The sequence below is a fragment of the Rhinolophus hipposideros genome, assembly GCF_964194185.1.
Source record: "Rhinolophus hipposideros genome assembly, chromosome: 11".
NCBI classification, from domain to species: Eukaryota; Metazoa; Chordata; class Mammalia; order Chiroptera; family Rhinolophidae; genus Rhinolophus; species Rhinolophus hipposideros.
In genome coordinates, this window is record NC_138057.1 from 51,803,654 (window position 1) to 51,831,541 (window position 27,888).

General features: G+C 42.5%; 1 protein-coding gene across 5 annotated transcripts in view; it reads left to right on the forward strand.

The window, feature by feature from the left end:
- Positions 1-1,618: 1,618 nt before the first annotated feature.
- Positions 1,619-27,888, forward strand: part of RUSC2 (RUN and SH3 domain containing 2) — a 45,410-nt gene continuing 19,140 nt past the window's right edge. Inside the window, exons 1-2 of one of the 5 annotated variants that reach the window (XM_081067602.1) lie at positions 18,424-18,811; positions 19,139-19,239. The gene's annotated coding sequence lies outside the window, so the exon portion shown is untranslated. Of the gene's footprint in view, positions 1,948-18,423; positions 18,812-19,138; positions 19,240-26,937; positions 27,508-27,888 lie in introns of those variants that run through there. The other 4 variants (XM_081067605.1, XM_081067601.1, XM_081067603.1 and 1 more) reach the window with 4 other exon arrangements.

Sequence of the window (27,888 nt, forward strand, 5' to 3'; positions counted from 1 at the left end):
TGGTCCTCCTGCCAGCAGTCGTAGCCCTTTCCACCCTCAGCATTTTATGTTTAAAATTTATATTTGATTTGGCATTCCTGCCTCTGCATAAAGCCCTTCAGTGTCTCCCTGATTACAGGTGAGTCCCAACTCCGTGGTCTGTCACAGGAGACTTCATCATCACACCCCTGACTATGTCAGCTGTGCTTTCTCCATTGCATCCCACACGTCCATCATATCAGTTATGTTGCCCTCTGTTCTTTTGTACATGCTGATTCCTCCGCACCCTTTATCTCCCACTCATTCTTCAAAGCTCAGCTCACACCACTTCTGTGAAGCCTGAAGGTGCATTACCTAGTATGACATTTATCTGCTTCCTTGACTGACCCAACAAGCCTATGCGTGCCTGGAGCACAAGGTCTCAGTCTCTAACTCTTTCACAGAGCATGGAACCTAGAGGGACCACTGACCCCCATCTCCCTTTGACGAGAAGAAGGAGACAATAGGATCCTCAATGTCCCACACTGCATCTGCCATAAGGAACAGGAGGAAGTACATGAGTTGTGTTAAAAGAAAAATTGATTTATGACACTTGTTAAAGATGGTAAGGCAGACTTTAGGGGCAAACCATCGTGATAGGTATAGGGACCACTGCAGTGGGGTCTTGCAGTGGGGGAGAAACTGAGCTCAACTCAGTCCTCAACAAGGACAAGTGGGGATTTACAGCCATGGAGCAGGGGTAGGGGTGAGTGGATGGCAAATTACAGTCTTAGTCTGTTGAGGCTGCCATAATACGACAGACTGTGTAACATATAAGCAACAGAAATTTATTTCTCATAGTCTGGAGGCTGGAAGCCGGAGATCAGGGTGTCAAGTAGGGTTTTCTTCTGGTTGGCAGACGTCTTGTATCCTCACTTGGAGGACTGGGCTAGGGAGCGCTGTGAGATCTATAAGAGCGCTAATCCTACTCATGACCTAATCACCTCCCAAAGGCCCCATCCACTAATACCATCACCTTTGGGGGTTAGGATTTCAACACATGAATTTTGGAGGAATGCAAACATTCAGACCACTGCAATTACTAAGAGGAAAAACATCAGGGCTAAAGGGGATTCTTGCTAGATGGACTCAACAGAATTCTTGCTGAAGCCACGCCAGGGTGATAAGGTAATGGATGGTCATATACCAAAGACAGAGGATTTTCTTTAAATTGACTTAACAGGATTCTTGCTTAAACTGGATTCTACAAGACCAGAGAGGGAAGCCCAAAGTCGCGCCTAGCCCAGCAGAGGACTCAAGAGGAGCTGATTAAAAATTTTGGTCAAAGGAGACTGTCGGTTCCATGTTTTAACAGGACTTCTTAACCTTGGCTATGCATTGGGTGCTTTTAAAAATATCAAAGCCTAGGCACCACCCCAGTGATTCTGATTCAATCGGTCTCGGCTGAGATCAGGCCTTAGTTTTGTTATTTTTCTATTTTCCCCAAGAGGTTCTACGGGGGTTGACAATCCATGCTTTAGGCGAAGGTCACCGAGCAAATGCACCTGCCTTCGAAGCCAGTAGGCCTTCGCCCCAGGGTTCACGGTTCCAGCGCCCGAGAGCCGCGCTTCACCGGCCACACCCCAAAGGGGCGGGGCGCGGGCCGCATAAGGCGGAGCCACGGACGTAGCCTCGCCGCTCCCCTCTCGGGAAAGCACTGCGCGTGACTCGCGGTGCCCTTCGCGGCGGGAGCGGGGGAGGTGGGCGAGCACCGTGAGCCCAATGGGCCAAACCAACGCGCCCTCCGGAGGGGCGGCATGAGGGCAATCCAGATTGGACCATCGGCGCCGCTACTGCAGGGGGGACCGGGCGTTACCAACCCGTTTGGAGAGGAGGGGGCCGCCGGCCTGTCCCCGCTGCATCGCGACCCTTGGAGGGCGCGAGACGCCGCCGCCGCTGCTGACGGACCACGCTGAGGCTAGAGACCAGGTAGGGACGCCTCTCCGGGACTCGGCGTGGTCCGGGAGACCCCTTGCCCTCATGTTTCGAATGACCCCTTCCCTAGGAGAAGGCCCTTTGCCCACCTACCCAGCCCTCAGCACCTCCGCCCTTCCCCTCACCTCTTTCCCCTGGTGCCCTAAGCCCCATCTTCCTAGTCCGCTCCGACCCTCTAGACCCACCTCATCCTCAGTCCTCTTTCTAATCCTTCAGCTCTAGCATCCACTGAACCCTCAAACACCCAGGACCACCCATCCCTTTGGGCGTCACCCTAGATCCACTCCAACCGTCTCCTCAAACTGTCCCTTCAGAGACACCCTCTCAGCTGGCTTGCGCTCGGTTGTCACGGTTGTACCCCCATCTGTGATGGCCCTGGGGGAGCGCGAAGGCCCAGCATCCAACCCTGTGACTGCCGCGGGGACCTCCTTATAGTCAGCCCCAGCCGGCCCTCTGCGCCCTCCGCCCCGTGTGTCCCTGGTTCCCAAGTTGGTATCTGCCCGAGCGGATAAGGGAGCTCCCCACCGCATCCAGCTTTACCTTAGGAAAACCTTTGGCGTGGCAGTTTGCCAGTCCCCTGCCACTGCACTTTACCTGCTGCGAAGGGCACTGTGATCCTGTTGCCCATGGCCGACTTGGGACCGCCAGGCTGGCCCTGTGGACGCTGGGGGACTGCCCTGAAGGCAAGGACCATACACTATTCATTTATATCCCCAGCGCCCAGGACAGTGTCTGACACATGGTAGCGCTCAGTAGATATTTGATGGGTGGATGAATGGATGAATGAGTGAATGAATGAGTCCAATGCAGAGGCTGTGAGGCAGAGTGCTTCAATGGAAAAGGTGTCACTAGGTACATAAAGGGGAAAAAAGGAAAAGCATGGGTGGAATTACTTGTGCTGCTCATTTTGGCAGCATAAAACAATATATTCAGTCTTTCAATTAATACATCTAATTTCATTTACATGCAAGCTTCTATATGTCAGCTGTTTTCCACTCATGTTCTGTTTACAAGAAAAACAAAACACAAAAAGTCCGGGCTGGAGCTGCAGAAATTTTTGTTGGCTAGTGCCTTAGAGGCTGCCCAGATAATCTTGAAAGAGCTTTGCCCAGGTGAACTGCTCCTCTTGCTCTACTTAGTAAGAGACTAACTACTTAACTCCCTCTAGGAAAGAATTCTGGAGGCCAGCCACAGCTTTTAAAGCTGACTCAGTGTATTTACTCTTGTATATGGTGTAAGGAGGTGGTCCAGCTGCATTTGTTGGATTTGTCTGTCCAGGTTTCCCAGCACCATTTATTGAATAGACTGTCTTTACCCCATTGTAAATTCTTGCTTCCATTGTCGTAGATTAAATGACCATATAGGCATGGATTTATTTCTGGGCTCTCTGTTCTGTCCATTGATCTATGTGTCAGTTTTTATGCCAGTACCGTGCTGTTTTGATTACTATGGTCATAGAATGTCAACTATAACTATATATATATATATATATATATATATATATATATACACACACACACACACACACACACACATATATATATACACATACATATATATACACTTATATATATATACATATATATATATTAAGGTACAGGATGTGGAGTACAGCATAAGGTATAGAGTCAGCGGAACTGTAACAGCTAAATACAATGTCAGAGGGGTAGTAGATTGGGGGAGGGGTTTATCACTTTGTGAAGGGTATAAATGTCTAACTATTACATTGTTCTGTACACCTGAAACTAATTTTTTAAAAAAAGCTGACTCAGTGTAGCTGGTCAGCGTTGCTTCAGGACAGGTTGGAGGAATGAAGGACCTCAGCTATTTTACCCTTTAGCTCCTGGATACCACCCCCACCTCAGAGACTGGAAATATAGATATTCCGGGCAGGGATATCTAATGTGAGAGATATCAAAGGTTCCCAAATACTACCATAGTTAATCAGGCCATATGGGCCATTTATTTCTCAGTAGACCAGAGTCAGGCAGGGATTACGACTAAGCAAAGAATGTCAATAATAAACAGGAACATGGGCCTTTGAAAGATGGAATTCTCAAAGAACAGAAAGCCTGAAACCTGTTTCTGTTGATTCCTAGGAGGATGACCTAAACAGATTAAGTTTCCTGAGGGTAAGACCGGGTTCAGAGCCTTCAGTTTGGGCCCAGGTTCCATAGGGAAGTAAATAATATTGCTGAGTGATGAAACAATGGCTGGAAAGCTATAGGAGTTTGTAAGCTAAGAAGTATTTGCCTGACTAGTAGTAGCATAATTGTAACTGGGGCTCAGAATGTTAGTACCACAGGTAAAAATAGTGATTGGAGTTTAGGAGGCAATGGTATGGCTTACTGGAAGGAAGAGAGATCCCACCACTATCCCTGGTATTGTTACCTGTGCCCCTCATGCTGCATGGCCATAGGGCAGTTACCACTATCGTTTCTCTTCTGCTTTGAACCAAGTCAAAATCTGATTTCCTCTGAGTTTTATGTTAAGTGTTTAAGGTCCCTTTTTGAGGCCAGGCCTGCCTAATAGGAATCTGGGTATGTTCTCACCCATTTCTAGCTTTGATTTCTCTCTCTTCACTTTCTTTTTCTCCTACCCTCCGACCTATCTTTATAAAGTTTTGCATCAAAGGAACTAAAGCAGGGAGGGGCTCCTGAGTTGGATTAAGCATGGGTATGTCATCTAAAGACCAATACTTTTTTTCTTTTTTCTTTTTTCTTTTTTCTTTTTTTTTTTTGGTGATCGATACGTTTTTAATGTGCTTTTTTACTTGTCCCTGTCTGGGCTCCCTGCTAAGACCTCAGTAACCCCAGAATACTCTGAATTATTTGATTTATTTTCTCTTCGACTTCCAATATTTCAGAGTGTTGCCAGATAAAATACAAGATGCCAAGTTAAATTTGAATTTCAGATAAACAACAGGGTGTCCTGTATTTTTCTTTGCTAAATCTGCCAACCCTAGTTCATGGGGAGGCTTATGACTTCTAATTTTCTCTCCGCAAATTTAGGACAATAGCTCACCCTTTTCTTCTGTTACTCATACACAATGACTGCACACTCTGTCAAAAGTCACTTGACGGAGATGGCTCACTGCATGTGAGGGGAAGGGCAGGCTCTATAGAGATAGTCTGATTGGTCTGTGTTGAGGTTACTCAGAAAACACCCACACAGACATTGGCATATGATATTGTAGTTCCCGTCAAATGACTCCATCGTGCAAAATGAGCATATTATTTTGAGTGGCCAGATATCAATATTGCTCTGGGAGACACAGCCATGGGTGGGATAGGCAAGTGAGAGGTGGATTCTGAAGAAAAAGTATAACTCATAGCAGAACCTCTCTTTTACTACATTTACTCTTTTTGTACGTGTGATAAACTATATATAACATAAAATTTACCATTTTAACCATTCTTAAGTGTACAGTTCAGTGGCATTAAGTATATTCACATTGTTGTCCAACCATCATCAGCACCCATATCCAGAACTTTTTCATCTTCTCAAACTGAAACACCATGTCCATTAAACACTAACTCCTCATTCCCCCTTTCTTCCAGCCCCTGGCAACCACCATTTCACTTTCTTTCTCCATAAATTTGACCACTTTAGGCACTTCATATAAGTTGAGTCATACAATATTTGTCTCTTTGTGAGTGACTTATTTCATTTAACATAACGTATTCAAGGTTCGTCCATGTTGTAGGTTGTATCCAAATTTCCTTCCTTTTTATGGATGAATAATATTCATACATCCTGTTTATCCAGTATCATCAGCAGACACTTGGGACGCTTCCACCTTTTGGCTTTTGTGAATAATACTGCAATGAACACAGGTGTGACCCGGGTGTGCAAATATCTGTTTGAGTCCCTTCTTTCACGTCTTTTGGGTATGTATTTCTGCACCCAGAAATGGAATTGCTGGATTGTGTGGTAATTAATTCTATGTTTACTTTTTTGAGAAACTGCCATACTATTTTTACAGTGGCTATACCATTTTATATTCCCACGGCAATGTAATGCAGTACAATTTTTCCATATCCTTGCCAACACTTATTTTCTTTTTTTGTTGTTTTTTTTCTAATGCTAGTCATCCTAGTGGTTATGAAGTGGTGTCTCATTGTGGTTTTGATTTTTGTTTCTCTACTGACTAATGATGTTGAACATCTTTTCATGTGCCTATTGGCCATTTTTTATATTTTCTCTGGAGAAAAGTCTATTGAAATCCTTTGCCCATTTTTAAATTGGATTATGTCTTTCTATGTTGAGTTGTAAGAGTTCTTTATATAGTCTGGATAGAAGTTCCATTATACAAGGTGTGACAATTAAGTTCGCGAACGTGTTGCACCGATGTCACTAATTTTTTTTTTTATATCAGAGGGATTATTCATTATAAATTTGCACCAACTGGACAAACAGTTTACTATTTGGAAGTGCTGAAAAGGCTGCGTGAAAAAGTTAGACAAAAATGACTTGAACTTTTTGCCAACAATTCATGGCTCTTGCATCATGACAATGCACCAGCTCACACGGCACTGTCTGTGAGGGAGTTTTTTGTTTTGTTTTGTTTTTTAATTTTATTGGGGAATATTAGGGAACAGTGTGTTTCTCCAGGGCCCATCAATTCCAAGTCCTTCCATGTAGTTGTGGAGGGCGCAGCTCACTGGCCCATGTGGGAATCGAACTGGCAACCCTGTTGTTCAGAGCTCGCGCTATAACCAACTGAGCCATCCGGCCACCCTGTGAGGGAGTTTTTATCCAATAAACAAATAACTGTATTGGAACACACTCCCTACTCACCTGATCTGGCCCCCAATGACTTCTTTCTTTACCTGAAGATAAAGGAAATATTGAAAGGAAGCATTTTGATGACATTCAGGACATCAAGGGTAATACAATGACAGCTCTGGTGGCCGTTGCAGAAAAAGAGTTCCAAAATCGCTTTGAAGGGTGGACTAGGTGCTGGCATCAGTGCATAGCTTCCCAAGGGGAGTACTTCAAAGGTGACCATAGTGATTGATATTCAGCAATGAGGTATGTAGCACTTTTTCTAGGATGAGTTCGTGAACTTAATTGTCTGACCGCTTATGTCTTTCTATTGTTGAGCTGTCAGAGTTCTTTGTACATTCTGGATAGAAGTCCCTTTTTAGATATGTGATTTCCAAATAGGTTCATCAATTTCGTGTGTTCCTTTTCGCTCTTTTGATGGTGCTTTCATGCACAAAAGTTTAAAACTGTGATGAAGTCCAATTTACCTATGTTTTTCTTTTGTTGCCTGTGCTGTTGGTGTTATATCAGAGAAATTATTGCCAGATTCAATGTCATGAAGCTTTCTCCCTGTGTTTTCCTGCAAGTTTTTTTTATAGTTTTATCTCTGATCATTAGGTCTTTGATCCATTTTGAGTTAATTTATATATGTAATGTAAGATAAAGGCCCAACTTCATTCTTTTGCATACAGATATCAGTTTCCCTACCACCATGTGTTGAAAAGATTGTCCTTTCCCCATTAAATAAGCTTGGCAGTCTTGTTGAAAATCATTTGACCACAAATCCCAGGGTTTATTTCTTGGCTATCTATTGTATTCCATTGGTCTATATGTCTGTTTTTATGCCAATACCATACTCTTTTGATTACTGTATTTTGTAATAAGATTAGAAATAAGGAAATGTGAGTCCTCCAACTTTGTTTTTGTTTGTTTGTTTTCAAGGTTGTTTTGGCTATTCAGAATCCCTTGAGAGTCCATATGAATTTTAGGGTGGATTTTGTTTTTTTTCCTGCAAAAAGTGTCTTAGGATTTTGAAAGGGATTGCATACAATCCATAGATTTGCTTTGGGTAGCATTGGCATCTTATTATTATTGTAGAAAGAACACATAACATGAGATCTATCCTCTTAACAAATTTTAAGTGTACAATATATTGTTGATTATAGGTACATTGTTATACAGCAGATCTCTAGAACTTATTCATTTTGCTTGACTAAAACTTTATTCCCATTGAACAGCAGCTCTTCACTTTTCTCTCCCTCAGGTGCTGGCAAAGACCATTCCACTCTTTGATTTATGAATTTGACTATTTTAGATACCTCATATAAATGGAATAAGGCAGTATTTTTCTTTCTGTGATTAGCGTATTTCACCTAGCATAATGTCCATCTCAGTTGTTGCATATTGCTGATATTGACGTCTTAACAATCTTTTTTTTCCCTTTAAATTGAAGTTTATTGGGCGACAATTGTTAGTAAAGTTACATAGCTTTCAAGTGTACAATTCTGTAATACATTATCTGTATCTTGCATTGTGTGTTCACCACCCAAGGTCAGTTCTCTTTCCATCACCATATATTAGACCCCGTTTACCCTCTTCTAGAGCCCCGCCTCCCCTTTCCCCCTTACCCTCTAGTAACCCCTAAACTATTGTCTATGTCTATGAGTTTTTGTTCTTTCAGTTGTTTGTCTTGTTCTTTTGTTGTTTTCGGTTTATATACCACATATCAGTGAAATCATATGGTTCTCTACTTTTTCTGTCTGACTTATTTAGCTTAGCATTATAATCTCAAGATCCATCCGATATTTTAACAATCTTATGTCTTACAATCCATGAACACAAGAAATCTTTCCATTTATTTGTGTCTTCTTTAATTTCTCCCAGCAACATTTTGTATTTTTCAGTGTACAAGTCTTTTACTTCCTTGGTTGAGTTTATTCCTAAGTATTGTATTCTTTTTAAAGTTATTGTAAATGGAATTTTGTTAATTTCCTTTTCGGATTGTTGATTGCTAGTGAATAGAAACACAACTGATTTTTATGTGTTGATTTTGTCCTGTGTGTTTTATATGTTGAAAAGTCCTGTAACTTTGTCAGATTCATTTATTGGTTCTCACAGCTTTAGGGGGAAACTTTAGAGTTTTCTACATGTCATGTCATCTGCAAACAGAGATCATGTCATCTGCAAACAGAGACGTCGATGCCTTTATTTCTTTTTCTTGCCTAATTGCTCCGGCTAGAACTTCTAGGACTCTATGGAATAGAAATGGCAAAAGTGAACCATATTTCCTCTTAACACACAGTCTTATGGGTTTAAGGATTTTATATACAAGTACTTAACAGACACTAAGAACGAAACTGTATTTTAGCTTAGTATATTAAGCAGTGTTCATAGTGAGTCATCAAGAAAAAGTTAAGTTATAGCCTATATACTGTATATAAAACAAAAACGTATAGAAGTAAAAGTGTACGTTTTAAAAGTTTTACCAAAATACCAAAAGCTTTTTAAAGCTTTTTTAAAATTAATGTTTATAATTTAAAAAAAGAAGAAGAAAACCCCTGTTCTCTGGCATTCTGGTTTAATTAGATAGTCTTTTATCTTCTCCAGGAAGATGAGGCAGTGAACTCTGAAATGTCTGCTGTGTTTTTCATTTCTTCTGTGAGGTCCTGTGGTCAAGGACAATGAATTGATAACCGAGCAGAGAGAAAAAGAGGGACAGCAAACTCCTGCTTAGGAGTTAGTTATCTTAGGATCCAAAGTCCTACTTGTTTATCTTCGTATCCAGGTAAAGAGAAAAGGAGAGCAGAGTATTCCTAAAGACAGTATACATAAGGTTTGGACGGCCCCGCAGAAAAAGGCAAACACCCAGAAGGAGAGAGCTGGGGTTCTATTTCTTCGTTGTAATGGACAATAACTGGTTAGCTGAAGTGAGTGCCAAAGCCTCAAGTAAAAGTGTGTGATGTGAATAGGGACTGACGCCAGCAAAATGCAGGGAAATAAAAACGGAGCTCAACTGAGAGCAGGTTATCGATAGATTCTAGTGACTCCTTCAAGGGCCAGAGTTTTCCATTCAAATACAGATAATTTCGGTTGCCAATTGCGTATAAGCTGGTCTCTGATTGATAAATATGCTAATGGCCTCCCTGCACAGAGTTGGCTTTTATGGATTAGCTGTCTTTCCTGTGAATGCAGCACATTCCAGAGGCCTCCTTTCTATAGTCACAGTTACTGGAATATTTGTTCCATCTCCCCAGGTAAGCCGGAAGCTCCATGAAGGCTGGCACCAGGTCTGTTTTGCTCACGTAGTGCAGTGCCTACACTTTGTAGGTGCTCAGTTAATGTTTGTTGACTGCTTCATGTACTCCTTAGGCAAGACTTTAGCATATGTGCTTCTCAGGTCCACGAACAAATTCTTCCAGGCGTCTGCCTGAGCCGGGAAGCAAGCCCTTCCAGACCCCGGGTGGTGTGCTTCTGGGTTGGGCTATTAGATTCCGCAGGTCTTGCCTCCTTTGGCTGGGCCCCAAAGGCTTGATGCCATTTGGGCTTGGTTTTGGCAGTAGGGCTTGTCCTTGTTCTGAGATTTTAACAATAAATGGACTGTGCTATTTCCTGTCCCCAGGGGAGCTCAGTGGGACCACAAGTGAGGGGCAGTGGGAGCACAAAGTCACTGCTTTCTCTCCTGGAACCTCCCCATCTCTACCCAGAGATGCTCCAGTATCGCTTGGCCAATCAGGAAATTCCAAACCCTTTTCCTGAAACTCTAAACAGCTTGAGGAATCTCTCCAGCTGGAGTTGGAAAAACTCCCAGTGAGGAGAGCCGAGCCTTATGTAATGTTACAGACTTCCCTTTTTTAGGAAAAATGTTTCTCAGCGAGTGCTGGACTTTTGAAGACACACCCTGCATTCTTTCCTGGCTGCTCAGCAGCCCCGTTGGAAGCAGCTAACAGGGCAGAGTTGAAGGTGAGGTGAAGGGGTGAGAGATGAAGAAAGAGGGAGAGAGGGACGTCTGTCATTCTGGCTGGAACATGCTGTTCTGGTTCTCATGCTGTGGCTCCCAGTAACAGTGGGAACTCAGGAGAGGAGTTGTACCTAGGCCTACTCGCCCTGCACATTCCAGAAGCCGACCACTGTATGCCCTTTATCCTCTCAGCACCCACACCCTAATAAGGAGGTTTAGCATAAAGTGAGCGTAAATAAGTCCAACGCTATAGTGAGTCAAATGCTGCTCTAGAAAAAGGAATTTTTCCAATTTAGCTTGGTAAAGATTCCGTTCCTCCCTTAATTCAATTCAGTGAACATTTTAAGCCATGTGCCAGGCACTGGGCGAGGTTAAATGAGTCAAAGACGAACAAGACTGTCTCTAGCCCTAACAGGCAACCAAGGAGGAAAGAGAAAATGTATATAAATAGTTATAATACACTTCCTTGCTTAATAGTCCTCTGCACTGTATGTAACCCTTGTATCCTTAACTCTTATAACGATAACTAACCGTTATGTTTATGTCCACCTGTCAACTTAAATGCCTGCTAGATAATTCAATATAAACAAAAGTACAAGAAAATCTCCCCCTCTTCAGGTGTGACCAGGTATTTTACTAAATTATTCATGAAAGCGACAGGCACAGTTTCAAGAATATTCTTATTTTAATTGTTTTTATTTCCACAATTTCCTCAAGCTCACGTAAGGCATTTTGGAACTTTGACTGTAACTTGCCTCTTTCAAAATAACAAATAACTTGGTCAGCAAGTTATAATTTGCCCTAGACATGCCTGTAGCTTTTGCTTCTTACCTGAAATAAGGGGTTAGGCACTTAATTCATACTTTTTACCCTACGACTATAAGCGGGTGGTCCCTCGTGTCTCCTGTGATGAATATGGTCCATGTGGCCTCGGCTTTCGGGCCTGTGAGGATCCCAGGTGGCCTAGAAGATTCCATCAGCCCATTTACTGCCAGAAAACTCAGAAAATACAGATAAACAAAAAGAAGAAAATGTGTATAGTTTTAAAAAATAAAAATGGGATCATACCATGAATTGTACTTTAAAAACTATTTGTTATGCACATAGTTTCAGCCCAGTAACTCTTCTAACACAATGTTATTTTTATGTTTTGTAGAGTATTTCATTACGTGGATTACCTCAATTTATTTAATCAAGTCACTAATGAGGAAGCATTTAGAATATTATTTTTAATTTTTGCTTTTATAAATGGTACTTCAGTGGACATCCTTATGTATATATCTTTTGTGCTTTTATCATGGTATTTCTTTTAAATATATTTCCTAGAAGTAGACTAAAGAGTATACTTATTTCAAATTTTGAAACATATTGCTTGGCTCCCCTCTTGAAAATTTCATTCATTCAAAAATATTAATCTGTGTGCTCCAGACATTGTGCTAATAGTAAATTCTGATAGACTGGATGGATTCCTGCCTCCATGGAGCTTGCTGTCTAACATTAGAAGCTAAACAAACGATTATAAGACACAATACAGGGAATGGCAAGGTGCTTCGGGAGCATATAACTAGGACACATAATGTGGTCTAGGAAAAGCCATTGAACTTGTGATGTTTCAGTTTAAAACCTGAAGGATGATTAAGAGTTAGGCAGACAAATGCAGGGGCCAGGTTCCAATCAGTACAGATGGTGTAACTGTAGGTCCAGGTCGGGGCAGCAAAAGATGCAACTGCAGGGGTAGGTTGTGAAGGGCAGAATACACTTTCAAGGAGTGTGGATTTTATGGAAAATGTTGGAAGGGTTTTTTAACAAAAGGGTGATATAAATGGACTTCTTTTTGAAAGGCTGGCTCTGGGAAGGGAGACCAGGTTAGAGGCTGATGTAAGAGTTCAGACAATTCATAAGTATACCTTGGTCTTGGGTAATACCATGTTTCCCCGAAAATAAGACCTAGCCGGACCATCAGCTCTAATGCGTCTTTTGGAGCAAAAATTAATATAAGACCCGGTCTTATTTTACTATAAGACTGGAATGGAGTGGAGTGGAGTGGAGTGGAATGGAGTGGAGTGGAGTGGAGTGGAGTGGAGTGGAGTGGAGTGGAATGGAATGAATATAATATCGGGTCTTATATTAATTTTTGCTCCAAAAGACGCGTTAGAGCTGATGGTCTGGCTAGGTCTTATTTTCGGGGAAACACAGTAGCACTGGGGATAGAGAAGGGTGGACAGAATTAATAAGATTTTGTGGTTATTGAGATGTGGTAGGATGTATAAAGTGGAAATAAATATGAGTAACAGAAACCCAAAACTGGTGACTTAAATAAGATGAAAATTTATTTCTTTCTTAACAAGAAAAATCCAGAGGTAGACAGTCCTGGGCTGGTATGGCAGCTCCACAGTCGTTTGAAACCCAGTGCCTTCCAGTTTTTTGCTCTGCTATCCCAAAGCCATCCGTAATAACAATCCAAGATGACAACTGCAGCTCTAACCATCACACCTACCTTCCTAGCTTCAAAATGGAGGCAGGGAAGAAGAAGGATGCAGCCTGTTCATCTTAAAAGAAATTACCTAGAAGTCTCACAAACACTTCTACCATAACTTAGTCAAATGGCTGCACCTACCTCCAAGGGAGGTAGAAATGTAGAGTTTCAGTTCGGCAGCATTGTGCGCAGCTGAATATCAGGCTTCTGTTAATTTGAAAGAGAAAAAGAGAGTAGATATTTGGCAACTAATAATCTGGGGCCTGGGTAAAGGGGAAACTACAATTCAGCCAAATTGTTTACAAGATAACATTGATTATACAATGTTATAATGGTATATACGATGGTATACACATATACCACTGTTGAAAAGAGACTCCTTTGGCTACAGGCAAAAATATAACATATTAAAATCCTGTTTATTATCATAAAGAATCAACAAATGTTAGCTCAAATAGGCCCCAGCTTAAATGTGAATATAGCTGTATTGATTTGACCTGAATCACTACCACGCAAAATTGTCATCCTTATGATTTTAAGCCCTTTGTCATTCATTGATATTCAGACTATAGTAAAGAGCAGACCAACAGATTGCTGCTATAAAGTTTAAAGAGAACCTAAATTAAGGCATTTGCTTATTGTTCTTCTCCACCAAGGATATTAGCAGTATATTATAGTGGAAAGAACAAGGACTTTGAAGGGAATCAGAGTTCCATACCCAACTCCCCTACTTTCTAGCTCTGTGATTGGATCAAGTTATCTCTGCAAGAGCCCCAGTTTCCTCAACTACAACATAGGGATAATAATATCTATTTTGCATGGTTATTGTGAAGATTAGAAATGCATTTATGACAAACATCAAGCCAGTGGGTAGCATAGTAAATAATAAAATAATAGCTATTATTTTAAGTATGAATCTTTGGCTGTAAGTCATTTATTTCCTTCTAGTCTGTGGTGTGTGGGGTGGTATTGCTTCATTGGTTCCTGACCCTTTGCACAATGTTCTTAGGTTGCTTCTCTAGCAGTTTGATCCCTGTTTACAAAACCTGTAACTATTTATGATAAATCCTAGATTCACAGTCAGGCTTAAGTCTTGGCTCAAAATGAGCTCACTCCTACCCTGACGCCTTACATCCATGTTTACTGTGTGCAAACCCATCTGACCGTTGATAGTTTCCTTGCCTTCCACGGGCATACCACATATAGAAGTGGGAGGGCTGGGGAGGACAGGAGGATTTGGGACCTGAGCCAATTCAAGTGTAGGTTTGGGACCTGGGAGCAGGAAAAAAAAAAAAAAGGCCTGGTAGAGACATGGGGTAGTATTATTAAACAGAAATAGAAAGATAAAAGCTGTTTATGGCTCAGTCTGCACTCCAGAATGATAATGCAATAAGCTAAATTCCACAGATGTTTTTGAAGCACTTTATACAAGGGGAATTAGCCTGTCTGTCAACTCCAATACAAATAACCTCAGAATTCTTCCTTCACATTCCACAGTGGCTCCTTGGAAGGGAGCTGCTTCTGAAATAATGCATCAGCCCTGCGGTAAGAGGAAAAGGATATCTAGGCAGGCCAAGCAGAGTTTGAATGTTGAGGTTACAGACTGAATAGATAGGCCTTTAAGATCTAGAGTGGAAGTCAGCAAATTATGGCCCGTGCCAGGGTGATTTTATACAGACCACAAACTGAGAATAGTTTTTACATTTTTAAATGTAAATGTACTTGTTATAAAAATGTATACACATGACCTATATTCAGCTTTTGTTATCAGTATGTATTGAGTATTACAATTTTAATACAGCTTTTTCCTTTCTTAAAATGTGTATACGTTTTTTTGGCATCTTCTGTGTATATGCCAGAACTTTGTGGCCCACCAAGCCTAATTATTCACTACGTGTTCCAGTACATATTAACTATCTGGCCCTTTCCAGATAGAGTTTGCTGAAAGGAGGGTGGATCTCTCCAGAGGCCGCAGGATGTCAGAATATCTGTTTTGAATGCCAGGGTAGGCACTTGCAGAAAAGGAGGTGTCAGCATCAACGAAGAATAGATTTCTATTTCTCCTCTCCAAGAGCTCTGGAGACCTGGCAAACTAACTCCATACTGACGGATTGCTGGACTAAAAAGAGTGGAGGCTTTTGTTGGGTTTAGAATACAGTATTGCCTTTGTTCCAACTGCGCAGTGGAATGCATCCTTTCATCAGCGATGCTTTCTCAGGCCTTTAGGTTAAGGCCAGTTTGTAAGTACTAATGCTGAATGCCATATCAATGGGATGTAAGCCTCAGATTCATGTCCCGGGCCCAGGCATAGGGGAGAATTAGGTTCGTAGATGGAGCAAGTGAGTGAGTGGAGGGGTTACTTTTTGCCTGCATATTTCTACTCTCTCTATTACACGTTAATGGAGATTAACACCTTATTAGGTATCTAGGGAAGCAGATTTCTAACTGTTTCCACCATTCCTCAAACCAGAGGTGGGGATTATAGTCCTGAAAGAAGAGAACTGCACATCCAGGACCAGACCGCCTGTACTGTCCAACGTGGCCACTGGAACCGAGGAGAAGGAAAGACACAGAAGGCCAGGCTCTCCACCTACTCATATATACATGAATAACCATTACATTTCTGAAATTCTTTGGTCCAAAGAATGTACAGCATTTACATTTCTTGCTACCTATTATTTTAATTGTTCAGATTTTTGTCCTTGCCACAATACCAGAAGGTGGATACAATTAGCCCCTTTTCTGGTGGTAAACCTAGAGCTTTGAGAGGACAGGTACCCTGCCCCCGGATGACCTAGCAAGTTGGAGAAAAAGCCAAGAATGAAAGCAGTGTTCCTATCCTTGGGCCTCCTGCCACTACCTAGGCATGGGTAGCTTCCAGATGGAGCTGAGATCAAACCCCGTATCTCTAGTGATCCAATCTGGTTGTTTCTGAGGCTGCATTGTTGTTCTGATGACTGGCTGGATAAGCCCTGAATGACAGGAAAAATGTATTGAATGAGTGGTTCACCGGCCTCCCTTTCTGCCAGCACCCTGGCTCCTCAAGAAATGGATATGTTGTGTCACTGCCCATGGTCATGAGTCAGCCGCAGGCAGGAAGACGGTGGAGGCTTTGCTGCTGTGCACGTGGCTGCGTCTTTGCACTTGAGCATTCCTACCTGGTGTGTGTACATTTTTGTCATTCCCCAGCAGTCTGCTGCACTCACAGCCCCTCCCTAGGCCGGTATATGTCTATTTACATAGCTGTCCAGCTGTCAGCCTCCTCACACCCGTGTCTGCCTGATGGGACAAGGTGAAATCTGTGTTAAGAGCTGCCTTTCAGGGAGATAAGTGGGATAACCACAGAGTTTCGGAGACTGTGGTCAAAGTGTATGGTCCCTGGTACCCCAATCTCTAGGCCTTGGGGATAAAGAGGCTTTCAGGAAAAATTTTCTGGGCACTGGCTCCTGACCAGACGAGGGCTGGTTTCTTGGTGTTTCTGTCTGTCTTATTGTGTCATGTCTAGGAAAGAAGCTCTGGCCAAGTAAATTTTCAAGGGATTTATATAGTACCTGTTAAAAACTCTATACAAATCAATTAAAGACCAGCCTAGCCTTCCTTTGTTTTAATCATTCTATAAAGCCTTCCAGGTGGGCTTTTTTCTTTTTCTTATAATGTCAGCACTCACTGCACTATCTGGCTTGTGACTGACAAGGCTGAGTTTCTAGTAGGTTGAGTGACAGTCTTTTCTTGATTTTATTCAGATCATTTCACTGCAACGCGCTCGCCCCTTTCCAAAACAATGTATTAGATCTCTTGTCCAGGGCCTATCTGACTCGGGAGAATGCTATAAGCAACAGCTCTCACTTGAGGCCCACCTGGTCCCAGAGATTTGGGACCAGACAGCTGGACCTATGACAGCTGTTTGTTCCCTGTCCCCTTGCCTGTCCCTGTTAGTAGCGAGCTGTTTTCACCAAGGCTTGCTTCCTCCAGAATCCAACTTAGCATCCTGAAGAAGCCTGAGGCCATTCCTATAGCAGGAAGCTGCCCTAGATTTGGGCAGTAACCAGTAGAACTTGATACTGACGCCAGAGTGTAAAAATAAACACCTCCTACAGTGCTGTCTTAATCCATTGGCATCAGGGTTGCTATTATTAACCTAGAGGCCTCACAGGCAGCTGTGATGGGCAGACAACAGCCTGGACAGACCTATCCTGCCAGCTTGGGATCAGACTGTTTCTTTCCTACATCTCAGGGATCTGACCTGGGGCCCCTGGAGAAGCACCAGCAGGCTGGGAGCGTGCCCCACAACAGGTAACACTAGAGATGGATTGGTATCTTTGGTTTGGGAGAGCCTTAGGCTTCCCAGGCCAGCTTGCCAGTCCAGAGTATAATCAGACAGCATGACTGATTCAGTCCTAGCACTGGGAAGGGAAAAAAGGAGCATGACTCTTTCCATTTCCTTTGGCTCTTTTAAAGACGTTTTGCCTGCCCATTCCTTAGTCCTAGAGCCTTTAGGTTTTCTGGGAAGTTGGGAAGGGAGAGAGGAAAGGACTCCATGGGTCATCTGCCAAAGACATAATAATAATAGTGGCCATAACTGCACTTACTTGGTGTCAGGCACTTTATATACAATGGCTGATTTAATTCTACCTCAAACCTTTGAGGGAAAATAGGACAGTTTTACAAATGAGGAGGCTGAAGTTTAGTGGAGTAACTTCGCAAAGTCCACAGCTGGCCAGCAGTGTCAGATTTGAACACAAACCTGTCCACACAAAAATCCCTGCTCTGAATCATGCAGAACCTAGGTTCCTGAATACTCAAGACCCAAGCCAGACTCCAGCCACCTGCTTTAAACAATTTTGTTTAAGTATCAATTTACTCTCACTTTAGTCTTATAACTAAAGCAAATACTGAATAACTCACTAGTACATATACAGAAACGGTTTTGCTGCCACCTGCTAGTTAGGGAGTCTGCGTGTTCTGGCCCAGAAGACTCATCTAAATCTACTGGAAGATATGTCACCCCCGGCAAAGGCTTTGACTCGGAGGAGTCTCAGGCACTGTGACTCCTCTACTGAGACAAAGGCCAGACTGGAACCTCGCAGAGCAAGGCTTCGATGGCTTCTAGCTGAGGGAGGAGTGTGCTGGAATGAAAATATTTCCTTGAAGGGCAGCTAGGCTTCTCTCTCCTGCTCCCCCACCCTGTCTCCACAACTGGCTTGTGTAATTCAATCTAGATTCTTCTCATAGCCTACTGCAGTGCGCACATGTGGCCTTTTATTTACAGCTCTTGACACACTGATTGGATAGCTGCTGACCAGCCTGCAGCCTCAGGCCAGTGCCTGGGGGGAGGGGAAGCAGAGAACACTCTGGCCTTGCTTCCTGGAGCCTTGGACCCAAACGGAACAGCCAAAGGAAAAGCAAGGGGTTGACCACACTCAACAGTCGAGGAGAAGCATTTTTGTCCCAGCTAACTTGCTCCTCTTGCAAGTACACACGTAAGAGCTATCCTCAAACAGCAGCCTGTGCTGGGCCTTTCAGCACCCACCCCTGGCAACTGTCTCTGGTCTTGGTTTTCCTGCTGCTCACCTGACCTAGCACAGGAGGCTTTATCTATCCCGGGGCCTCATTCACTGCTGCGGCCTCCGTCCCCTCACCTGAAGAACTCTGTCAAGGTAGGAATTAAATCTTTCCTAACTCTCTTCAGTCCTCCTCTCTCTGCATAACATACATCCTCAAAAGAGATAGGATTTACAGCAAATTCTCTCTAGAGACTTCTAACTGTAGCAGTTAGAAGCTAAGTGTGTACAGGCCGTGTGTGTGTGTGTGTGTGTGTGTGTGTGTGTTTATGTTAAAAGGCAGGAAGGTGAGAGAGAGCACATTTAGTAGCACCCTGTATGGGAACCTTCCCTTGGGCTGCAGGTATTAATTTGGTTTCATTTGTAATTAGAGCTGGAAGGGACCTTAGGATGTCTTCTGATTCAGCCTCTGCCTCCACACAGGTGCTATGAGTTGGTCTAAGAAGGGAACCAAATGGTTGACCTAATGGAGAAAGGAATAGCCTTGCTGGTTGGATCAGTGGAAAAGAAGATATTTTTTCCAGGTATAATCCCTTTTGAGCACAGAGAGACCCTGACACAAAGCTGAATTTCTTATTATGAAATTCTTGTGGAATAAAGGAAAGCAACTCTTCACAACTCAGTGAGGGTCAGTGGATTCTAGCTTATTCTTTTCCTGGGTGTAATTTCCAGTGCTGCAGTCAATACTCATTGAAATGGAGCCTTGGAGCTTCAGACACAGCTAAGCCTGAGAGGTAAAAGGCTTGGAACCTCTTGGGGTTCCTTCTCCCCTGGATATTCTCTGTCAGGGATTTTGAATACCTAAAAGGTGCATGCATATTGCCAGTTCATAAGGGAGGAGACAGACTTGGGGAAAAGGAGCTATACCCACACCAGGTGGTCCTAGGAAAGAGCCCATTCTACTGTAGAGCCAGGCCTCTTCTAGAGTGTTTGTATTTCACTTTTAGGAGTGAACTTTTAACTGAACCTTTCTGTAACATTGTTGAGAAGCCAAAAGCAAAGGAAGCTCTGTGCTTGGCAAGAAAATGCTATATTAGAGAGGCCCGGTAAGGAGCAGCTGGGTGTGTCTCGGACAACCCTTCAGGCTCGCTCTCTGCTAACTCACTCCCAACATGCCGTCTGTCCTCACTTGGAGTCCAGAATAACAAAACACCCCTTCAGAACAGTGGCCTCCTAGCTCGGAGCAGCTACACACACCCCGGAGGAAAGACAGAGGAGCTCCTGGATATTGGCTGCTACCCCATTTGTGGAACCAGACCCCTGATGCCATAGCCAGGTGCTCTCAGGCTAACAGCCTATTCATTCTGTCCATGCAACTCAGCTCAGACACCCACAGGAATCACTGTTACCACCATTTCTTAAAGTTCCAAATTCTTTCAGCATCTCGCAACATATTTCAGAGAGAAGTACTTGTGGGAAATTCAGTCTTCATCAAATCTCATGACCTATAAAGACATGGAACCTTGGCAGGCAGTTATACAAACTGGTTTTCCTGAGTTCATCAGAAAGTTAATTTCTGTACTCAAAAGTCTGGTATTAGTGTGATTAATCAACATCATTTTCCAAACATATTTGATTTGAGAGCCACAAATAAAGAGAGAAGAGATGATTTCTATCAGTTAATCATGTTTCAGCCCCCATTTCCCCAACCCCAGCAGACCATGCTCAATCTTGCCTTTGCCCAGAGATTTTCAGAATTTATTCCTCTAAGCCCTAGGGTCCCCTGGAGGTGCCTTTGGGGGCCCCCACAATAGAGACAGGGAGTTGGAGTGTACAGGGCTTTAGGCCTCCCCTGCTTTAACCAGAATCGCTGTTTTATGAATTGGGGCTGAAAAAGTTTGAAACCACTGCACGAACTCTTATCTCACAACCTGAAACATCTTTCTTACTACACTAGCCTCTCCAGAGGCATGTTGGCAATGATTTTAATAAAAGTATGAGCCCCTCGAGTTGGACTCTTACCCCTGAACATCCAGCACAGTGCTTTACACGCAGTAGGAGTACAATGGATGTTTGTGCCTTGATTGATTGACTTACTCCTGAGATGACATTAATTAATGGCTTTGGGATGCTTCCAGAGCAGAATGGAGTATATAGTGCATCATAGTTTATTTTCGTTTGTTATGATTTGAGCACTTCTGACCTTTTGTGTTGGAATCAATCACTCAGTCTGAGGTGAACACAGGGCTAAAAAGAGTTACCTAACATAGGTTGTTGCTGGTGTAGAGAATACCTGACTAAGTCAACACAAGCAAAAGTACTTCCTGTTGATTTCCAAAGAGGAGTGTCCTGAAGTAAAAGGGAAGCAGGTGATTATTGGGAAAGACTAGGGACAGAGACCTACTAAGATCACACAGTATTATGTGTTTTTAGTACTTCTTGCTTTTGCTAAAAATTACCTGCCTGGATGGTTTTCAGAACTACCCAGTGTCTTGACTGTGAGAAATGTAGATCTTTTTCTTTGCTGAGCTACGCTTACAATACTATCCAGACTGTTTATCACTAGTCCCCAGTATACATCTGCATATCTTGTTTTTCCATTTTGGCTTTATTTTGTTTTTAATTAACTTATGTTTTATAAAAGTTATGTATGTATTTAGTTTTTAAAAAGCCAAATAATAGAAAAGGGACATTAGTTGGAAAACTCGCAAAATCCAAATAGTCTGCAAACTTAGTAGCAATGTACTCAAAGTTAATTTCTTTGTTTTGATAAATGACTATGATTATGTATCATTAGGGGAACTGGTTGAAGAACATACAGAAACTCTGAACTGTTTTTTCAACTTTTCTAAAAATTTATCCAAAATAAATAGTTAATTTTGATAAGTTTATACACAGCACTAAAGGTCTTCACAATGAAAAGAAAGACAAATAGTGCCAAATCTGGCACAATCTGAGCATCAAAATCAATAATACCAACAATGGATTATGACCCATTGAATTTTTTAAAAATAAGAATCCAACAGTCTACTGATACCAAATAAAGGAAGGGAAGGGGGAAGGGAAGGAGGGAGGGAGAGAAGGATGGAAAAGAAGGAAGGAAGGAAGGAAGGAAGGAAGGAAGGAAGGAAGGAAGGAAGGAAGGAAGGAAGGAAGGAAGGAAGGAAGGAAGGAAAATGAGGGTGGGTGGGTAGAAGGAAAAGGAAATCTTTCTTGTATTAGAATGCCAACTAATAAATATAGAAGGAATAATAGAGGGAAAATCATTTTTCAACCATCACAGTAAATAACTGATTCAAACAAAAATCATCAATGGATGCTAGCATTTTTAAAGAGTAACAACAATGCTTTATATTCCTGTAGAATGTCTATGGTTTATAGAACACTTTCACACACACTGTTTTGCGTAGGCTACTGTTGGGTCTGTAGCAGGAAGTATAACGTAGCTCCCCTTAGCCTCCACATCCTTGTTTTCACCTAGTGACTCGCCACAAAACAGCCTAGTCCAGGCATAGCAATGTTCAGTAACGTGGTTATATTCATGTGTGTTTTTATTTTCACCACCCCTGGATCTCTCTAGTAATCTCTTGCTACTTGCTTATCTTTGAGATTTTTATTCTTTATTCAACACGTCACACATAGCTGATTTGTATTCAATATAAGTATTTGTATAAGAATGTCAGCATTCTTAATATCTGAAATCCTTGAAGTTTAAAGGTATTATTTGTTGTTCTCTCTGTCACTCGCTCGTGGTATCTTGCTTCCATGTGTATTTATGATCTTTGCTATAAACTAATTTTTGCTTGCTCTTTAATTTTGAGAATGCTATAGGCTTAAGTTGGAGATATTTTCCTCCAGAGAAGATTTGTATCTGCTTCTGCCAAAAGTGTGGGGAACCACCAACCCTGGATCACTTGAGCTTACTTTGGGGTCTCAGTTTAATGTGGGAGTCTCAGGTTTAGCTCTCTCACCTTTCTAGTAGCCAAGGCTTGTCATTCTGACCACAGTTAAAATGCTTGGGGAATTGCCCACTTGGAACTCTGGTTCTCCCCCTTGCTGACTCCATAGCTCATTGTTTTGTCCCCTTTTGGGGATAGTGAGAGTAGCCTCAGAGATTTTTCCTATTTACTCTGAGCCCTGAAATGCTTTTAAACAATATATGTTTTAGGAATTCGGATTATCCTATAGGCAGTTGGGAGCTACTGGAGGCTTTTTAGTAGTCAGGTGATATATTGAGAGCAGTGCTTTGGGCAGATTAATCATGAAAGCAAGAAAACTAGTTTGAAGGCTATATAATACAATTCAGAGGAGAAATAATGCAGGTCTGAATTAGGATGATAGGAATCAGGGATGGAACTTGAAAAGTAATGTAACCAATGGTAAGAACACTGATTTGGGATCAGACAGATCTGTATCTGAGTCCCAGATCAGACGTTTTCTGACTTGAGTTACATTAGGAAGATATTTAATATCTCTGAGCCTCAGATTTCTGATCCATAAAATAGAGATAATAATAGTTTAGAGAACGGCTTTATGGATCAAATGAGATGATGTAAGTGCTTAGCAATAGCTAGAATACGGGGTGTGACAATTAAGTTCCTAGAAAAAGTGCTACATACCTCATTCCTGAATATCACTACGGTCACCTTCGAAGTTCTCCCATTGGGAAGCTATGCACCGACGTCAGCGCCTAGTCCACCCTCCAAAGCACTTTTGGAACTCTTTTTCTGGAATGGCCATCAGAACTGTCATCCTATTACTCTTGATGTCCTGAATGTCATCAAAATGTCTTCCTTTCAATATTTCCTTTATTTTCAGGTAAAGAAGTCACTGGGGGCCAGATCAGGTGAATAGGGAGGGTGTTCCAATACAGTTAATTGTTTACTGGCTAAAAATCCCCTCACAGACAGTGCTGTGTGAGCTGGTGCATTGTCGTGATGCAAGAGCCATGAATTGTTGGTGAAAAGTTCAGGTTATCTAACTGTTTCACGCAGCCTTTTCAGCACTTCCAAATAGTAAACTTGGTGAACTGTTTTCCAGTTGGTACAAATTCATAATGAATAATCCCTCTGATATCAGAAAAGGTTAGCAACATCGTTGGAATAAGTTCACGAACTTAATTGTCCAACCGAACTTAATTGTCCTACCTCGTATAATAAAAGCACAATAAATTATTAGATCAATGCCTAAAACATTAGAAGGAAAACTCAGCATGACTTGTTGATTGTCTAAATGTGAAGAGAGAATCCAGATGACTTACATTTTCAAGCTTGTGCTACTAGTCCAAATAAAGCGGATTTGAAACAGAAAAATCAATTTGGCTTTAGATGTGTAAATTTGAGGTAATAGTAAGAAGTATCTAATAGACTATTGGTGATTTGATTCTAGAAGTTCATGAAGAATACAAGATTTGGAAATCCACAGCATAATGGGAAGGGCTAAATACTTCATAGGTTGAAAACTTCAGATCTGAGCCTTCCTGTAAATCTACCTTTAAATATGAGCCAGGTATTGTTTTATTAAACAATGAAGAAAGAATGATCTAAAAAGTAGAACTAGGAGAACTGGTGTTACAGAAGACAAAGGGAAAAAGTGTTTCAATAGGCGAGTGTCAGACAATTTAAATATTATAAGTTCAAAAATTATAACTGCTTCAGACAGTTCAAATATTACAAGACAGACTGCTGGTGCTTAAGAAATGGTTAAGAGGAAAGTAGGATTAACATAGTCCATTCTTTTGAGAATTTTGGTGTTGAAAAAAACAAAAGAAAGGGGGAATTGTCTGAGATCCCTAGGTTGATGGCTAAGATAAAAGAGAAAGTGATTGCACCATTTGACAATCCTCCCAGTAATGTACGAGGGTTTTGATTTCTCCATTGTCATCAACACTTGTTATTGTCTGTCTTTTTGATTTGATCCATTCTAGTAGGGTAAAATGGTATCTCATTTTAGTTTTGATTTGCACTTCCCTAATAATTAATGATGTTGAGATTCTTTTAATGTGCTATTGACCATTTGTATGTCTTCTTTGGAGAAACACCTATTTAAATCCTTTGCCCATTTTTTAATGTATATGTTTTTGTTTTTATTGTTGAGTTGTAAGAGTTCTTTATGTATTCTGGATAAAAATCCCTTATCAAATATATGATTTGCAAATATTTTCTCCCATTCTGTGGGTTGTCTTTTCACTATCTTGATTGTGTCCTTTGAAGCACAAAATTTTAAATTTTTATGAAGTTCACTTTTTCTTTTGTCGCTTGTACTTTTGGTATCATGTCTAAAATGTGTTGTAAAGGTCGTAAAGAGTTATTCTTCTTTTTTCTAAGAGTTCTTTTAATAGACCTTTGTTTTTTTCCACATGAACAGCAGGGGTTTTCTCTTCTAAGCCTTTTGAGTCAGAGCTGTCCACCATTCACTCATTTATACTCAAGGAATATCTCTTTGTAGAGTACTCTTATTCAACAAGACTCTAACTCCTTCAATATGCCAAGCACTGTGCTAGGTTTTATGGGAAATGCAACTTAAATTATACTGTCTTATATCCTGGGTATTAGGGATACAAAGGTGAATATAACTTGTACTTTGTAGTCTGGAAGAGACATTAAAGCAGGTATGCGAAAAAGAACAATAACCATATCAAGTAAGAAATGATTTACTTGATCAAAACTTCTCGTGGACTGTTGTTAGTTTCAGATGAAGTTTGCATCAGTACACAGTGCAATGAGAAAAATAATGCAGTATGCTTTCTTTTATGAAATGATGATAGTTAATGCAAAGTGTTTTTGTTTTGTTTTGTTTTTTAATGATGCTCGTTGCCAACATAAGAAATTGGCAATCCTATATTGATCCCCTGGTTTTTGTGGGATATATTTTCTTGTCTGTAAAATCAACAACCTGCAACCTACAGGGTTTCAGAAGACAGATCATTTCTGGCTCTGGCGTGATCAGTGAAGACTTGATGGAAGAGTTGACCTGAGCCTTGTAGGTTTTGGATAATTCTGAGTATAATCAAGTATATCAGGCAGGACGATCTGAAAAAAGGCAGCAGGGTGGAAATAAGCTTAGGAAACAGATTTGAAGGACTACATATAGGAAGTAAGGTTAAGTAGAGAGGGAGTAGACAGCCAGGATAGAGGGCCTTGAAAGCCAAAATGAGGAGTTTGAACTTGATTGTCTGGGTAATGAGAAACCATAAAAAGGGATAGGAGAGTGACATATTGAAGAAAGAAGGTGTCCTAGGGGAGATGAATCGGGCAGTACTAGATGGTAAATTGCAGGTGAAAAGACTAATTAAGAGGCAGTTGACAATATTTGTATTTTGTTTCTAGCCAAAAAGTAATTTGATCTTTCATCAGAAGCCCTATAGACCTTGGGCAGTAGAAGATGGGAAGTAGGTGATGATGTGGTCTGTGATGCACTGAAGGAAGCCAAGCCCTGGAAATGTGAGAGCTGCCAGCTTCTATAGGCAACTGGAAACATTTCCTAAGTAGTGGCTCTCTAGTGCAATGCATGGCTTAACCGCACTGAAATTTCAGGGACAAATTTCCTGGCCCAGAGCTCCTATAATAAGGTAGAACTCCAAGCACTTGGTCCTGGAAATTGACTTTGCCATAACCTACAGCTTCTTATCCAAACCCCTTGGAGGTCTCTATCAGCTAGGGGAGAGGGAAGTACAGTGACACCATTTCTGCTCCTTCTCCTTTTCCTATGAGGATCACAGGGAAAGGGATGGAGCACTCTGTAGGTCTACAGGCAGAACTGAGATTTTTTTCTAGCTTAGAGGAGACCACTTCCTTTCCTTAGCCTTCCTTTCCCTCAGAAATAGGCCTCCTGGCCCCTTGGCTTGCCCAAGTGGATTCTGCCTCCCCACAGACCCAGCTGGACCCCACTTGGCACTGGTGAAAAATTGATGTAGGTGAGAGGGGAAAGTTCTATTCCAGCCACATTAGCAGACCCTCTGAAGGTCCAGGGAACTGAGTTAGATCCTGTTAGGAAGGGGCGTGCAGCCAGGTTGGCCCTAAGGCTCACCTCTGCGTCACGGAGAGAAGCCTGCATCTGGTGGGGTCTCTTTTCTCTGAGACAGACCCCATTTCTCTGAAGAGGCACGTCCTCCATGCGCTAGTGCTGCGTCCAGCCGTGCATCCACGAGGACTGAACTCGGTATTGCTCTGGGTCCCTGCAGCCTCCCTTCAGGGCCTCAAGAACACCTCCCAGGCCGGCGGCTCCACCCTGGGTCTAGTCTGGAATCCTAGTAAAAGGAAAACGCTGGAAAACAAGGAGTCATTGGGATGGGCAAAAAGAGGAGGGAGAGGTTTCTGGCTAAGCTCTAAAAGGAGGGGCCCAAGGAAGGAAGGAAGCTCTAAGCTTCTGCCCAGACTTTTCCCTGAGACTCCTAAGGACAAGAGAGGAGCTAGGCCCGGCGCTCTCCCTCGTTTCCTTTGCTGCCTTGAGAGTTCTTGTCTCCCAGCGCCGGCCTCCTTCGCTGGCTGACTCCTTTCTCTGCCCTCCCCTTCCCCTGGGCTGAAGGCCCACGGGGACGGACAGGGAGGGGGACTGAGTGGCTGTGCTGTGGGCATGTCTGCTCCTTTCCCTTCCCCCTTTCCTTAGCAGCAACGTCACCGCAGCACCAGCGGCAGCCGCGCAGCAGCAAGGATACAGGGGCTGGGATTGCGCAGCCTCCCTGCATTAGCAGGGATGCCATTGTATTAGCAGAAATCAGATCTTAGGAAATTGGCCAAGTTCCCCCTGTGTGTTCCCGTGGAACAGTGCCTCAGCTGGAACTGTCAAGGTAGAGCTTGGTCGGAGTGCAAAAGGAACAAGCCTCGGGGTTCAGCTCAAGGCTCCTTACAGAGGTATGGCTCAGCGGAGCTGGGGGGAGGGGCAGGGCAGGGACGCTAGGATAATGGATCAGCACGTTTGGGCCCTGGCTTCTGAGGGTTGGCTTTGTCTTTCTGAAAGGCAGAGAAAGTGAGAGCGAGCGGGACAGCACACGTGAGACAAGCTCATCCATGCATACATTTTGGGCTGTGGTGCAGAGAGGGTGAAGAAGCAGAGGTTTGGGTTAATGCTATTTTGTCAAGAGGCAGAAGAGCCACTCCTTCCTTTCCGGGCATTTCTGATGAAGCTGCTATAGTGTGGGTCAGGGTAGCAGGGGTCAGATCTAGAAACAAAGGCTTAATGGGGGGAGGCACCCTAAAGCTACTGTACATTTCTGGTGGAGGACATGCAGGGAT